Genomic DNA, 16,443 nt, shown 5'->3' with positions numbered 1-16,443 from the left:
TTGGCATGGTATGTTGAAATCTTTACCTCATGATTATGTGGTTATATTTCAGAGTGCGCGTATTCGTCTGGACCTCTCCATATCATGTTTTGAAGTCTACACGAGCCAAATATGAAGTTGGATGGTGGTTATGGTCAAAGTATCAGTACCAGCGAGAAAGAGAGCTGGAGGTGATGCTACAGGTACACCAACTGAAGCAGCGTTGTGGTTTATTGGTAGTTCAGGCGAATCCAATATAAATTGGATTTCAATGAGAAACATCAGATTGGTACGCTTACCCCAAAGGATAGCATTCCCCAATGAACCACTGGAATGGGTGCGACACTCTTGAGGGGCAGATGCCAATTGTTCCAACAGAAAAATTCAAATGATCTTCCAGGCATGAAGTCGAGTCATGCCACGGTGTGTGCATCAGATTATTGACTCCTACCGCATTTGGAAGCATAAATCAATTCTTACGCGTACAATGTTTAGTGCACGCCTGTCGATTATTGTAAGAAAAATCCCGCTGATACAGGACAATGAAGTTTCAGTCAGAACAGTGTATTCATCTTTTTTTTAACTACCTAGCACATTGTACAGCGCATAATTCTAATCTATTCATTGATATAATTGCATTACATGTTGGTCATACTGGTAATCATAGAAATATTGCCTAAGTCACATTTTTCCTGTATAAGACATAATGCCCAAGTCATCTGGTCAACTGCATAAGTCCACGCGCGGGATCATTAGACATTTTGCCTAAGTCACCTGCGGCCATTGTTGTGATGCACACAACCATGTTGGTAGTATATTGTATGTTTAATGCTAACATTATCATGCATTAATGTAAATAATAATTCGCGAAAAAATTATGATCTCGCTTTAAATCTTAAAACAATTTTTTTTGGTTTTTCTCTAAGTAGTAAAAAATGACATTAGGCAATTATCGTAGCAGGATGACGAGTTATTATTAGATCCACTAGAAACACGTATACAAATCAGCACAGGGGTAAACTACAGTTGCTGCGCACTACACACTCAAATTTAGCAACAGACCGAGGTAGAGGATGACGAGCCCCGCTGTCTCTCGTGAGGGCTCTTTTATACCCCCGATCTTGCAAGGTGAGTCGCGCATCCCACTACCGAATATGCTCTTACCAATCACTGCTGGCATACAAAGGAAGGCATAGGTCCTTTAGCGCCATACGCGACAGTTGTAAATGTGATGACGTATGAATGACAATTTGGGCGAGTGGGGTTGGAGATGTGCTGCGCCCCCTTCGGCAAGTTAAGAATAGAGGTGATATAGATAGCCATAGATGTGTAATCGTGTAATGTGTGGGTGTGCGGTTGCACCCTGGTTGAGCTATCGTAGCAATGTATGTGTCCAGCAGCCAGGAGATAGATCGGTGCTTCTAGCCGTTGGTATGCGTGTAAAATAGCCTGTGTGTTGGCCTGGCTGCCTAAATGCGGTCGCGCAATGACATCAGCCTTGCTACGTTTCCCCCCACACCGCGGGAAAGACGATGACCCATCGTGCAATGCAGCTCCGGCTGCCTCTACTCAAAAATGGGGTGTAAACTTCCGTGTGGAGAGCAACCGGTAATGTTATTTGCCGCAATCATTGAAGATCCTATTACTTTAGTCAAGTTTGATGGGAATTTAGAAATGCTAAAATGAAGAAAGATGTAGCATAGGTAGGTATAGAAGATGTATCCGTTAGCAGGGATTGGCGGAAGCAGGATATGCACTAGGATAAAATTTTGTAAACAAGATGACAATAATACAGAGAAAAGCAGGAAAGCATTAATAATGAAGTGCAGTAATAAGCAATAGCATGTAAAGCAGAAAACTTTAGCGCGAAATGTAGCGGCAAAAAACAAAATTGAAGCGCATTTGCAGGTGAAAGCAAAATTCATGTAACAGCAATACAATTTTAAAACGTATAAGCAGTAAATAAAAACTGTTATAATAATTTACGGATTAAAACACGAGGAAATACGGCAGTGGGAAACGCAATAATATAATAAAATAAGCAAGCATATAAAATACATGACATAGGCAATAAATGGGTAATTGATAAGCAGTAAATGGGAAATAGATAGGCAATACTAGGGAATAAACGGTAAACAAATAGGCTGATACGTTTTTATGGAAAGGAGGGTAGGGAAAGAGTAGGTAGAAAAGTGGGAGAGAAAAGAACGCAGTGCCGAAAGGGAAAGTAGCGCAAAAGAATTTGTAAATGAACAGAGTGATGGAAGGGAGAAAGAAGAGGGTAGAATAGTAGTTCATTTTAAACGATTTGAGGCCGCAGCGTCGGTGATGGCGAGCCGACGGGTCCGGGAACGAATCAGGTCGTGCTGTCGTCCTGGTGTCCGGTGTCCTGGTGTCGTTGTGTCCTGGTGTCCGGTGTCCTGGCGTCCTGGTGGCCGGTGTCCTGGTGTCGTTGTGTCCTGGTGTCCTGGTGTCCGGTGTCCTGGCGTCCTGGTGGCCGGTGTTCTGGTGTCGTTGTGTCCTGGCGTCCTGGTGTCCGGGGTGTGCAGCGACTGTGCGCGCTGCCTGGCTATAGCGGTCAGCAGGTTGGTCGTCATGTGCAGCTGGCGGTCAGCCATCCTCTCGGCCTCTGCGCTGCACACCATTAGCACGCGCAAGCGCTATCTCCAGTGCAGTGATGTCCTTCTGGTGTTTCTTCTTCAAGGTGAGTCAGCTGGTTGTCAAGCCTGGGTTTCCTGGACAGGGTTTCGGCTGTATTCGGTCTGGATCTGGTGCTCAAAATTAGGGTGCGGCGCAAACCCTTTCGTTCGGCGTTGAGGTCACAATGGGATGCTGCCGAAATGTAATGGCAGTGGATGGGGCTTCCTCGTCCTAATCCCGCGTCCAGTCGGGTAGTTGCAGTGCGGACGCTCTAGCGAATGTCTCGTCTTTCATTGATGGTGTTACAATGTGGTTGGGGCGTCCTGGTGGGTAAGGGTATATCGTGGCGCTTTACAGATGGAGGGGAAGAGAGGAACCGGTTAGTACAATGAAGTATGAAGCCGTGAGAGCTGGAGCGGAAAATAATTAGACTGGTCTGGCCCGGATGGGTCGTTAATTTGTATGGATATGAGATTGACGGCGGCGGTCAAAAAAATAAAAGTGAATACATGCTTGCTGTTACGTGCAATGCTAGTGCCTTTAACTCTACTGTTGGCATGCCCTCAAACTTAAGTACTATGTCCAAGCGTTGTCTATCGCCTATGCGTGACGACGATTGGTGCTACTGTAAAATATAATTATAATAAATATTCGCACGCATAAATAGACACACACACATATACAGGGTAACTACTTCCTCGAGGAAACAAACAATCTTGCCGGTTTAACCAATACAATAATAGAAGATGCAATAATACACGTTTTCGTACAGGTCTCGACCATAAATTCGAATGCCGGACACCCCTTAAACAGGCGTCGTCACGGTAGAAGCTGTACGCGATGACATGCACCAACCCATCAGGGTGTGTCTTGGCCTCGACGCGTGCCTCTACGTTAAGCTTTCGATTAACGCGCACTATATTTATAAAACAAGTAACGATAAAAGTACGATCACCATACAAGTCAGAACTTCAACACATTTGGCAGTGAACATTTTGATATCGCTGCAATTACTCTCAGTCTTGCGTCTTTTTATGCTGTACGCCGTACGTGCATCCTCTTATACAACTACAATACCTACAATACAACATATGCCGCGTACCGACACGCATTACCAAAACCACGTTTAAATACATCGAGCCTCGTGCTCCTTTATATCTCATATTCATAATCATAATCACATTAATACACACAGCCACCAATTAATTACCATAATCCATTATTTACAAATAATTCTATTATTACAACACCGATGTGGACCTGACAACCTTTTGTCACTTCCACACATCATACAGCCAACAAAAAACGCAAAACTGGATTTTCATATTTTCGATATAAATGTTTTAGGCCCATACCAAACTCTAATTGAAGAAAATGTGTTTAGCAGGTCTGACAATATAGTGTAAACGTACCGTTACGGACAAATGAAAGAAACGATAAACAGATTTCTACATAACGTTTCACGCAAAGATTACCACAATGAATACTACAATCAACGAGATAATAACACGTCCCGTAGGCTGTGAAACAGTCGTATATCGGCAAAAATTGTTGCGTACCTCGCAGTGTTGAGCTTCGAGACATTATAATATGCACTTTTTGGTATACCATAGGAATAATGGATTCAGGAAAGGTATGGTGGGGGGAGGTGCGTAGAGCTTGTCCCAGCATGTCAGCTAGTTCATTAACCGTAGGAGGGGGACAGACTGAGGTGAAGGCTGAGGCTGCGGGGGGGCGAGGGGATATGCGGCCACATCAAAGTGAGTCTCCGACACTGGGTGTAACTCGGGCATGTCGTTATATTGAATGTCCGACTCGTCGTACATGGGAGGCAGCAACTCAATCCATGTTTAAGTAACGTTACAAGAGTCAACAAAGAGCAGTTCTATATGACGGTCAACGCACGCGTAAACATTAAGATATTAATTATGATTTAAAGAGTGTGTGTGCGTGTGTGTGCGTGCGTTCGTGCGTGCGTGCGGGCGCGTGACGTGTGTTGTCTGTGTCTGTGTGCGTGTGGTGTGCGTGTGTGTGTGCGGTGCGTGCGTGTGCGCGCGACCGTATGACCGCACGATCGGTTCACAGTGTATTCATATCTTTATAGAATGAGTTCAATTTCGATTATAGGTCTTCACTGATATTCTCCCAGTATATAAAGGGTTAGTTGCGTTTTCATAGTTACACGTACCAGGACTCCTGTATGGTTTATACATATTGTGTGTGTGTGTGTTGTGTGTGTGTGTGTGTGTGTGTTGTGTGTGTGTAGTGTGGTGTGCGTGCGTGCGTGTGCGTGCGTGCGTGTGTGTGCGTGTGTGTGTGTGCGTGCGTGCGTGCGTGCGCGCGACCGTATGACCACAGTGTATTCATATCTTTACCTCGCGCAAACGGAGGTCATGCAATCGCTCGCGGCGCGCGCGCGCGCGCGTGTGTGTGTGTGTGTGTGGTGTGTGTGTGTGTGTGTGTGTGTGTGTGTGTGTGTGTGTGTGTGTGTGTGTGTGTAGCCACCGCGCGATCGATAGCGCGTCGAGTCAGCGAGTGGCGAGTCAGCAGCAGCCACCAGTGAGCGGCGAGTCAGCAGCAGGCGAGTCAGTCAGCAAGCCAACCGCGCGATCGATAGCGTGTCGAGTCAGCGAGTGGCGAGTCAGCAGCAGCCACCAGTTGAGGCGGCGAGTCAGTCAGCAGCCGCACCCACAGCGAGCACATACATGTTACATGCTCGCGGAGGTATGCACTCTCCGTGAGTGCCCTCTGTCTAGTTATAGAATGAGTTCAATTTCGATTATAGGTCTTCACCGATATTCTCCCTGTATATAAATGGTTAGTTGCATTTTCATAGTTATACCGTAGCAGGACTCCTGTTATGTAGGGTTTATACATATTGTCAGGAGTCTATCAATATTGATAGACTCCTGATATTGTGTGTGTGTGTGTGTGTGTGTGTGGTGTGTGTGTGTGTGTGTGTGTGTGTGTGTGTGTGTGTGTGTGTGTGTTGTGTTGTGTGTGTATGTGTGTGTGGTGTGTGTGTGTGTGTGTTGTGTGTGTGGTTGTGTGTGTGTGTGTGTGTGTGTGTGGTGTGTGTGTGTCTGTGTCTTGTGCGTGTGTTGTGCGTCGTGTGTGTGCGTGCGTGCGTGCGTGCGTGCGTGCGCGCGACCGTATGACCACAGTGTATTCATATCTTTATAGAATGAGTTCAATTTCGATTATAGGTCTTCACCGATATTCTCCCTGTATATAAATGGTTAGTTGCATTTTCATAGTTATACCTAGCAGGACTCCTGTTATGTAGGGTTTATTACATATTGTCAGGAGTCTATCAATATTGATAGACTCCTGATATTGTGTGTGTGTGTGTGTGGTGTGTGTGTGTGTGTGCGTGCGTGCGTGCGTGCGTGCGTGCGTGCGTGCGTGCCCGTGTGTGTGTGTGTGTGTGTGTGTGTGTGTGTGTGTGTGTGTCTGTGTATGTGTGTGGGTGGGTGGGTTGGTAGTGGGTGTGGGTGTGTGTATTACACTGACTGTTTTCATAATCAATTCAATAAATCATAAACTATACATTGATTACGTGCGTGCGTGCGTGTGTGCGTGCGTGTGCGTGTGTGTTGCATGTCATGCACGCTGCGACAGTAGCAATTCAACATACAGAAGCAATACAAGTTCTTGTACATAGTAAGTAAGTGTTATTGGACAAAAGATTTATTATATATATAAATATAAATATACAGGAGAACGAAAACATCTGGCGCACCTGATTATAAAGGCGACCTGATATAATATTTTTAACATATTACGATGGTTTATAACATCGGTAAAATATTAGTAACAAGAGGACGAATTAAAATGCATCAAATCAGCGCAAGTGTATGGATCCTGGCAGCTAGACTGGCTCTAAACCATGTTAACTTTTAGATACCGAACGAAGACGTTGTATAATTTAGCAGGTGAAATGGTAGCTACTAAATTTGTGCCGGTCTTTAGTTGCGTTATGTCGGAAACGTGCATTTGTGGATTAATCGTACCAAGTTGGTTTAGAAATGACCGCTTTGTTTAGCGACCGTATCCGTAACCACGATGTCCTTCCCCATGACCACCATAGCCCCCTATCAATGTCCGTATCCTCCGCCGCCATATCCTCCGCCGCCATATCCTCCGCCGCCAAATCCTCCGCCGCCATATCCTCCGCCGCCATATCCTCCGCCGCCATATCCTCCGCCGCCACGTCCGTATCCGCCATATCCTCGGCGATATCCTCCGTAGCCACCTCCGTATCCGCCGCGTCCGTATCCGCCGCGTCCGCCATAGCCTCCGTGTCCGCCGTGTCCGCCATAGCCTCCGTATCCGCCGCGTTTGCCATATCGTCCGTGTCCGCCATATCCTCCGCCTCTGCCATATCCTCCGTGTCCTCCGTAGCGATGGATAATAGTGTAGCCGTATTTTTTGAAGCCGCCTTGTAATCCGTATCTGCGATGGCCACCGAATCCTCCGTATCCGCGATGGCCTCCGTATCCTCCGTGATTGCGATGGGCTCCGTATCCTCCGTATCTGCGATTGCCACCGTATCCTCCGTATCCGCGACGGCCTCCGTAGCCTCCGTATCCGCCACGGCCTCCGTATCCGCCGTAGCCACCACCAAACGAGGCAGCAGCTAGGCCGAGCATCTACAACAGTACAGGCTTACGCGTTATGTATCATGTGTGCGGAGTTAGTTTCATTTACTAGATAATTATTTACGAGTTTTTGAACTAGCACGTGATCAAATTTCTCTCACTTCTGAGCAATTGAATACAGAGTATGAACAAAAATAAATGCTCACCAAAATATTAATAATATTCTACATAAGCAATAGAGAGAACGTTAAAGTTGTAATAGATAGCTCAACTTACAGCCACGAAAGCAAGGAGAACTAATACATAGGTCCTCATTTTGCGGGGTTTGTGTGTTGGGTCGTTCTGAAAAGAAAAAGAAAAAAAGTGATACCATATATTGTAACATCGCGTTGCTGCTTTGTAGATCTAAAATTTGACAAGCTATTGGAACGACAAAAATGAAGAATATTCTACACAGATACAGGTACTAGTATCAGTGTAGCGCGTAGCGTTATATTAGTGCCGCGTAGCAAACCGATATCTGCAATCATTGGGCACGATGATAGGGATAGCATAGCGTGCCGAACGCAAGCAAATGTGAATTTGCATTAGATAATACTATAGCTAATACTGTTACTAGTACTAGTACTACTACCACGACTACTACACGGTGGATACATCAAGCAAAACTCTTACCTGTGGCTGAAGCTGCAGATGCTGGAAGATGAGTGATCTCTGCATCCTACCTTCTCCTATTTAAAGCGCTCGGTAACTTTTATGACCCAATTTCATGCCCCCCTTACTCTTCGCTAGCAACAATTGCCGCTATCTCTGCCTCCTACGACAATGATTATCTGGTTCATTCTTGTTATCACGTAAGCGCGAGTGGGCGGATGGCTGCGTCAGTACAGAGAAAACTGCATAGTCATCCTATAGAGAACAATAACCTATTCTCAGGCAAAAATATACGAACAAATGCGTAATCCTCATGTCGCTAAAAAATCTTACTTATTTCGGTGTGTATACTTTCGCTTTTGGCACCCTTTTGGCACCCTTACGTAATCTTAGGCGACCTAATTTTTCAAGCCGTGACGGAGGAATGAGTTCGCTGTTTTGACACAGATAACATGCATATAGCCCTGTGGCGTACGCTAATATGCAACCTCAACTAAAAATTATGTCATTGGGAGATTTCAAGCAACGAACTGATTGTTAGGCAATTCTCCCGTACGACCTTGACTTGTTTGGCCCTATGCGCTTCGTCTCGAAACTACGTACGGCAAAACTATCACTATGCGCGCAATTGTCACCTACCCTATGTTGTCCTATGTTTACACACTGCCAAATCGTTGCTGTTAAATTTATCGAGGGGATGTACCACCAGCGTAAAATTATCATCGGCTGTTTGTGTACCAGCTCGCCCTGACAGTGGTGTCTTTACGTTACTTCAAGCACTGTCCCTCGGAACTGCAATTACTTGTAATATTTCCCCGTGTTATCAGGCTTAATCGTAGGCTATCATGCTACCCCGAAAAGCGTGTGAACGAAAGTGAGTTTACACACCAACACCATTATTATTAACTGCTATTTTCTAACCAAGTTGCTTCCTAGTAGTTGCTGCCAACCCCTGTCCCCCGTGTAGTCTAACATTAAGAGGTCGAATTTTTGTAATCTACTGCACCTATATGTAGAACGCAGCTATAGCCCTCGTTCTACAACAGGTACGATCGGCTTGTTGAGGAGCGAAGGGTTACATAGCGTAACTATAGATGCTGTTCTGCATTGTATTTTACTGACAGCTAGTAGAGTCGGACACTCCTAGCCGAAAAAGAAGGAAAGAAGCAGTTAATCAGTAATTAAAATTTAATTATTTAACTACTATAGCTGGTATTGCAACATGAATGAACAATAAGCCTTACCACAGTCTGGATAAAACAAACTGGCATTCATGTCCATGGCGGGATGTGTCAATGCCCCGGGGGGTCACTATATCTGCCGTTATTACCCCATGTGCGTTACAAATTTTGCGAGTTAGGGGGGTGTTTTTCAACTTCTAAAGCGGGCCCGCGCGGGAGCAAATAGGCCCCCCTTTACAAAGCTAATCCCGCAATAAGCCCTCGGGATCGTTCAAGTCAAGCACCGCGCCCACAGTAGGCCCCCCCTCGTGACGAACCACATAGTACCCCGCCCCAGGCCCCGAAGGGGCGGCCCCGTAGCACACAAAACTTAAACCCCGCTACAGCAATCATCGTGTCGATATTTTCATTGTGTATGCAATAGGGGGTGGTATTCTTCAATTGTGTCTGCAATAGGGGGTAGGGTTTCCCAATGTGCAGTTCGCACTAGGGGGCCTAGCTATTATTTTTATTAAAAATCCACATGGGGTAATGTTCTAATAGTGAGTGACCCCCCCCCCCCCGGGGTCAATGCATCGTTACTCAGTAGTTCGCATAGACCGATCAGAGACTGGATCAGAGAGTAAACACGATATTGCAAATGGATTGGATTAGGTCCAACAAACGAACGCAAAGCTGGAAATGTAACATATTATAAATATACCAAATATTGAAACTTAATCCTACTGCAGTACATCTTAACTATATGCGTGATTTCTGTGTTTGTGATGTACGTACGTGCGTGCGGGCGTGCGTGTCATTCTGTCTGCCTGCCTGCCTGCCTGTCTGCCTGCGTGCGTGCGTGCGTGGGTGCGTGCGTGCGTGGGTGCGTGAGTGCGTGCGTGCGTGCGTACGTGCGTGCGTGCGTACGTACGTACGCATGCATGTGCGTATGAATGTACGTACGTACGTACTTATCTATGTATGCCTACTTAATTGGCTGCCTTTACGTGGCATGAACGACTGGAATTTTATAAAAATCCAGAACTCTGAAAGTGACATAAACTCATCCTTTCATTGAGTTACAGTTTTTAAGATTCAAAAACTATCGTGACACACATAAACCAGCTTTTAATCGCATACATGAGGCAGCGATTATCGGTTAATTGTCGTCCGATAGGCCTACGTCCGATAGGCCTACGTCCGATAGGCCTACGTCCGATAGGCCTACGTCCGATAGGCCTACGTCCGAACGATCGAGCGTTTGGCGAGTAAAAGCCGTTCGCGTACGTTTCTATGAAAGACGAGAATCAGACCATGCTTTGCCTTCGCCAGGACCTACCGTGTTTATAAACAAGGAAAGTTACAACTGAGCTATCTAGCTCTACTTCTGAGGCTAATCGCTGTAGAATGCGTTTGTCAATGACACATCCATGGGTGACAGTATCGTGACTCGGACCTATAACCCAGCAAATCGAATCTCTATAAATGCTAATTTTATTTATTACATATTTCGGATTAGGAAATAAGCTATCGATTGCTGCCTGGGCAAAGGTACCCAGGAAATTATTGTACAGAATATATTGTCGCTGAGTCCGCCTTTTTACATGTTTTTAATTCATCAGCTAGTAGTTCTTATATGGTTATTTTACATAGTAAATTAATTGTTAAAACACATTGAATTTGCTGCAATCTGTGCAAGCGGTACCCAAAGAGCTTATTCGCCCTGCAATCGTGAAATGTTGCCCCACCCACCCAGTCACGCATTAATACGCAAACCAATACAAAAAAGAGCATGCAAGTGTCATTGAACAAAGATTTATTTTACACGCATTTATTAAGACGTATTACACACGAAAAGTTTTTAATTTCTCGTATAATATACGTGCGCAACGTAGTTGGTGGGAAACAGGATTTGAGAAACAGGTATATCTAGTTGCCAATCTCAGGACCTTAGCGTATATAGACCGGCTCGGAATGATGGCGCAGTTTCAAGATTGCATCAGTGGAATTTTTTATTTGTCATCTGAAGAGCATTGGCATGATTTAACATGTGGAAGAAGCTAGGCATTAAATTCGTGTTATCCGACGTGAAGGAGCAAAAAGGTTCGTCGATAAATCCTATAGCCAGGATATAGCGAAGCCAAGCTTGGTTTAGTGTCCGTATCCGTATCCTCCGTAGCCGCCATATCCTCCGTATTCACGTCCGTATCCGCCATATCCTCTGTAGCCACGTCCGTTTCCGCCATAGCCTCCGTATCCACCGTATCCGCCGTATCCTCCATATCCGCCGTATTCTCCGTAGCTACGGCCAAGACCTGAGCCGTATCCTCCGTAGCTACGGCCAAGACCTGAGCCGTATCCCCCGTAGCCACCATACGAGGCAGCAGCTAGGCCGAGCATCTGTACAATAACAGTACATGCTTACGTGTTATGTATCACGCGTGTGCGGCGTTAAAGGGCCGGACACACTAGGCGATTAAATCGGGCGACTAAATCGGGCGACTAAATCGGGCGACTAAATCGGGCGACTAAATCGGACTAAATCGGGCGGATAAATATCGGGCGACTAAATCGCGGTGAAATCGCTAGTCGTGCATGCATGTGCACGTAGACGTGCGGTGCGTGCGTGCGTGCGTGCGTGTGCACGTACACCGCGCGTGCATTCATGCGTGCGTGCGTGTTTATGTAAACGTGCGTGCATGCGTGCGTGTGTGCGTGCGTGTGTGCGTGCGTGTATGCGTGTGCACGTATACGTGCGTGCGTGCGTGCGTGTGCACGTATACGTGCGTGCGTGCGTGCGTGCGTACACGTGCGTGCATGTGTGCGTGTGCACGTACACGTGCGCGCGTCGTGCGTGTGCAATGTGCACGTGCGTGCTGGCGTGGGGGCGTGCGTGCGTGTGTGTGTACGTACATGTGCGTTGTGCGTGGCGTGCGCTGCGTGTGCACTTACACGTGCGTACATGCGTGCGTGCGTGCGTGGCGTGCGTTGAACGTACAGCGTGTGTGCCTGCGTGTGTGTGTGAGTGGCGTGCGTGTTCACGTACACGTGCGTGCGTGCGGTGCGTGTGTACGTACACGTGCGTGCGTGCGTGCGTGTGTACGTACCGTGCGTGCGTGGCGTGTGCACGTTCACCTGGCGTTGCGCTTGCGTGCGTGCATTGCACGCTCACCTGCGTGCATGCGTGCGTGCGTACGTGCGTGCGTGCGTGTGAAGGTACACGTGTGTGTATGTGTGCGTGCGTGCGTGTGCGCGTGTGCAGGTACACGTGTGTGCATGTGTGCGTGCGTACGTACGTGCGTGTGTGCGCAGGTACACGTCCGTGCGTGCATGCATGTGCACGTAGACGTGCATGCGTGCGTGTGCACGTACACGTGCGTGCATTAGTGTGTGCGTGCGTGTGCACGTACACGTGCGTGCGTGCGTGCGTGCATCGCTATTACATGACATGACATACTAAACATGAAACATCGCTATTCATACGTCAGTATCATAGAACAACTCTGATTGGTTGATGAATTATACAATCGGGCGATTTTATCGCCGGCCCCGGACGCGAAATTTGTTTTCCCACTTGAGTTCCGGACCCACCATAGATAGTGTTTTGGAATATATGGTTGGATTATAGTTAGTGTTAGGGTTCGGGTACGGGTTAGGGTTAGGGTTAGGGTTAGGGATAGTAGTATTTATTTTACATTGTTGCTTCGAGGAAGTCGAGTGAATGGAGTGCGCTGATTGCTGTGGTCCGGAACTCAAGTGGGAAAAAATTTTCGCGCCCCGGACACACTAGGCAATTAAATCGGGCGACTAAATCGAGCAACTAAATTGCTCGATAATATCAAAACGTTTTGATCTATGCCGATTAATTGGGCGACGAAAATCGGGCGACTAAATCGCCGGTGAAATCGCCTAGTGTGTCCAGTCAGTCGCCGCCGATTTAGTTAGTCGCCTGATTTAATCGCATAGATCAAAACGTTTTGATATTATGGCATTATTTCAGTCGCCGATAAAATCGCCTAGTGTGTCGCGGGTCGGCGATTTTAGTTGCCGCGATTGTACAATTCATCAGCCAATCAGAGTTGTTCAATGATACTGACGTAATAGCGATGTTTCATGTTTATATATGTCATGTCATTGTAACAGCGATGCACGCACGTACCGCCACGCACGTGTACGTGCACACACACGCAGGCACACATGCACGCACGTGTACGTGCACACGCACGCAGGCACGTACGCACGCACGCATGCACGCAGGTAAACGTGCACACGCACGCACGCAGGTATATGTGGCATAACGCACGCTCGCACGCACGTGTGCGTGCACACGCACGCACTCCCACACCGCACGCAGGGCATGCACGTGTACGTTCACACGCACGCCACGTACGCGCACACGTGTACGTGCACAGCGCACGCACGCAGGCTGTACGCACCGCGTAAGTGCACACGCACGCACGCACCACGCACGCACGCGACGAACGCGACGTGTACGTACACACCACGCACGCAACGCACGCAACGTGTACTTTGCACACGCACGCACGCACGCACGCACGCGCGCACGTGTACGTACACACCACGCACGCACACACGCACGCATGCACGCACGCAACATACACACGCACGCACACACGCACGCACGTGTACGTGCACACACATACATGCACGCACGTGTACGCACGTACGCACGCACGGCACGTATACGTGGCACACGCACGCACGCCACGCACACACGCACGCACGCACACACACACACAAAGCAGCACGCACGTTTACATACCACCACGCACGCACGCTGCATGCACGCAGATGTACGTGCACACGCACGCACGCACGCACGTCTATGGCATATGCATGCACGCACGCACGTGTACGCTTACACACACGCACGTACCAGCCAACGCACTCATTGCGCCACGTGTAAAATCACATAGTGTGTCCGGCCTAAAACGTTTTGATATTATCGGGCGATTATTTCAGTCGCCCGACTCAATCGTCTAGTGTGTCCACTCGACTCGCGCGATAGAATCGGGCGATATTATCGGGCGATAAAGTCGCCCGATTAAAGCGCTAGTGTGTCCGCCCTTATTAAAGGTCTGGACACACTAGGCGATTTTATCGGGCGATTAAATTGGGCGATTAAACCGGGTGACTAAATCGCCGGTGAAATCGTCTAGTGTGTCCAGTCAGTCGCCGCCGATTTAGTTAGTCGCCCGATTAAAGCTATGTCTCCACACAAGCGGCACGACACGACACAGAAAAACGCAACGCCGTTGTGCTGAAAAAAAATACATTGTGATTTCGGCGCATTGTGTCTGAGCGCATTGTGTTCACTCTGGTTCAGTGATCCATTATGCATGCGATTGTTGTCCATTGGCTGATGGTAAGCGTGAGGCAGAACACGTGATAAAAAAACAATCGCGTTGATTGGTTCAATTGTCTTTTCGCCGTCACGTCAGCCGGCAAAAGTCAAACTCATTTGACTTTCGCCGTTGCCGGAACCCGGCTGGCGCCGTGCCGTGTCAGTGGAGACTGCATTAAGATATAATAGTATTGAACTTTGCCGGTAGGGTGAACGACACGTTTCCGTGGCGTTCCGTGCCGCGCGCGTGTGTGGAGACGGGCCTTAAAGGCCGTCTTTTAGTCGCCCGATTTAATCGCATAGATCAAAACGTTTGATATATGAGCGATTATTTCATTCGCCCGATAAAAATCGCCTAGTGTGTCCGGGTCGGCGATTTAGTCGCCCGATTGTACAATTCATCAACCAATCAGAGTTGTTCAATGATACTGACGTAATAGCGATGTTTCATGTTTAGTATGTCAGTCATGTAATAGCGATGCACGCACGCACGCACGCACGTGTACGTGCACACATACGACGCACGCACGCATGCACGCACGTGTAAGTTCACACGCACGCACGTGTACGTGCACACGCACGCATGCACGCATGCACGCACGTGTACGTACACAGCGCACGCAGGCACGTATGCACGCACGCATGCACGCAGGTGAACGTCCACACGCACGCACCGCACGCACGTATATGTGCATACGCACGCTCGCGCACGCACGTGTACGTGCAGCACGCACGCACTCACGTGTACCTGCACACACACGCACGCACGCACGCACGCACTGTACGTGAGCACGCACGCACGTGTACGTGAGAGCAGCGCACTCACACACGCACGCAGGCACGCACGTGTCGCGTTCACACGCACGCACGCACGCACGCATGTACGCACGTGTAGTGCACCACACGCACGCAGCGACGAACGCACGTGTACGTAACACACGCACGCACACGAACGCACACACGTGTACTTGCACACGCAGGCACGCACGCACGCAGCGCGCGCACGTGTACGTGCACACGCACACATGCACGCATGTGTACGCACGCACGTATACGTGCACACGCACACACGCACGCCACGCGACGCACACCACACACACACGCAGCGCATGCACGCACATCTTGTACATACACACGCACGCACGCATGCATGCACGCAGGTGTACGTGCACACGCACGCACGCACGCACGGACTTCTACGTGCACATGCATGCACGCACGCACGTGTACCTGTACACACACACACACGTACGCACCAACGCACTCATGCACACACGTGTAAAATCGCCTAGTGTGTCCGGCCCTAAAACGTTTTGATATTATCGGGCGATTATTTCAGTCGCCCGACTCAATCGCCTAGCGTGTCCACTCGACTCGCGCGATAGAATCGGGCGATATTATCGAGCGATAAAGTCGCCTGATTAAATCGCTTAGTGTGTCCGGCCCTTTCGTTTTATTTACAATGTTTTTTAACGTGCACTTTTCAGCAATGAATACAGCGTTTGAACGAAAATAAATGCACACCAAAATATTTATATCAATTATATCAGGGGTTAATAATGACAAATTGCTAACTTTGTGTAGCATCTTCTTAATAAAACTTTTTTACCTCCGCCAGGGGCTTGGCGGAGGTTATGTTTTTTTGTTGGTTTTTGGGTTTGTGGGTTTGTGTACGCTCGCTGATTGGCTGATTGGCCCGCCACCCCGCCGCCGCCGCCGCGCCGGAACCGCCTGTATCATACAGGTTAAGCCTAACTGAAAAATTTATGGACGATTGTCATAAACTTTTCAGGATACGTCAGAAATGCGGCTAACTTAGAATTGATGAGATTTTGGTGGTGATCCGGATCCAACTAATTAATTAATTCATTCATTCAATAATAAAATTTTCAGGATAGGTCAGAAATGGGGTAACTTAGAATGATTACATTTTGGTGGTGATCCGGATCCAATTAATTAATTAACTAATTAATTAATTAATAAATTTTCAAGGATAGGTCAAAAATGGGTAACTTAGAATTGATTACATTTGTGTCGATCG

Source organism: Priapulus caudatus, unplaced genomic scaffold (assembly GCF_000485595.1).
Source record: "Priapulus caudatus unplaced genomic scaffold, Priapulus_caudatus-5.0.1 Scaffold340, whole genome shotgun sequence".
Classification (NCBI taxonomy): domain Eukaryota; kingdom Metazoa; phylum Priapulida; class Priapulimorpha; order Priapulimorphida; family Priapulidae; genus Priapulus; species Priapulus caudatus.
The sequence above is the reverse complement of the archived record's forward strand: the minus strand, read 5'-3'. Positions refer to the sequence as shown.